The sequence below is a fragment of the Lactuca saligna genome, chromosome 4, assembly GCF_052625555.1.
Source record: "Lactuca saligna cultivar CGN05327 chromosome 4, ASM5262555v1, whole genome shotgun sequence".
Taxonomy (NCBI): Eukaryota; Viridiplantae; Streptophyta; class Magnoliopsida; order Asterales; family Asteraceae; genus Lactuca; species Lactuca saligna.
In genome coordinates, this window is record NC_136420.1 from 180792581 (window position 1) to 180794169 (window position 1589).

Here is a 1589-nt window from a genome sequence, read left to right on the forward strand (position 1 = left end):
TTTTGTTAGATAACATCATTCTCTTTTTTATTGGTGAACATCATTTTGTAAAATTGCATCACTTCCCAAGACCGATGTCGTTTTACCAAAAAAAAATCACTAGAAAAATAGTTTAATTTTTTTAGAGCCAGTTTATACAATTTGTCATTTTAAGTTCATTTTAGGAACCAATATGACATACTTCAGTCTAGTCCGTTACCCCCTTAAGCAAGAAAAGTGAGTCTGAAAAAAAGCTATTACAAGAAAAGTAAGTAATGTTTACTTGTGCATTTGATGTGAATGTAATTTTGGGTTAACTGAATTAAAGAGGGGTTGCTGATTAGACAAATACATCCAGCATATTTCCCAAAAGAAAAGCAAATAACATCATAGGGTTAAACAAATGTTGCAAATTTCAGGACCACAATATAATCAGATTACAATAAACATCATATTTCTCAATTTGTCAACAAAATTTAGCAAAAAATCCACCGAAAGCAAAGTCTGTACTATTTTCACTTTGACAAAACAAACATTGGATATAATCAAGCTGCATTTTATTCCATATCCAATTCACTTTCTATTCATGCAAATGAAGAAATCTATAATCTAGTCTATGAAATGAGAAGAAAAAAAAAAATCATACATAAAGTTTGCGCGAGTCAATTAGATTTCAATGAAATCAGAAATTCTGAATTTTACCTCCATAGATATATCTTTATCGGAGAAGTACTTTGCTTTCAAGTAATTGGCGAATTCAGCTTCAATGTTCTTCAATCTCTCACTTTGCTCCTTGCTATTCATGTCTCAATCACACAATGCACTGAGTTTGTAAACTTGACATAAAATCAGATAATTACTCACTTTCTTATCACGATGAGCATTAAAACAATATTGTAACAAAACCCTAATTCCTCCATATTTTAGCAAAAAAAGCATCGAAATGATGCGGAGCAATGTAAGTAACTTCACACATCGATGTAACATTACACCAAATTGATTTGAAAAAAAAAAAAAATTCTGATCTAAGGATAGATACCTGAAGAGTAGGAAGAGATCCAACAAAGCGAGCGAGAGAGAGAGTCGCGTCTTTGCCACCGAAATATAGACGGAAAATTGCATGTGGATCTTGGGGTTGGGGCTATTTATAGTCCTGTGACCATGAAATTGCTGTGTCAATGGGAAAAAAATAAAATAAAGATAAAAATTTTAAATTGATACTTATGGTTTTGATTTTGTTTTCAAAATATTTTTATTGAAAAGTATTTTGTATAAAGGGTTTTATTTTTTTTATTATTATTTTTTTTATTTTTTTTTTAATTTTAATTTTTTTATATTACGAAACATTGTTTAGTACTATTCTTTATGATTAATGTCAATTATATGAAGCCGTTAAGTTGAAGGAGTTTTAGATAAAGACAATTTCTGATGTTTTATGAAACTTCTACTAATAATCATTTGTGAAATTTCGCCTAAAGACTATTTGTAATAAAGCTCAGAGAAAATGACTAATCTAGCCGATTTCATAATGAGTTCTCATGTTTTAGCCAAAAATAGAGAAATAGCCCACAATAGCCATCAAAACATTAAGTCTTAAAAATCGTGTATCG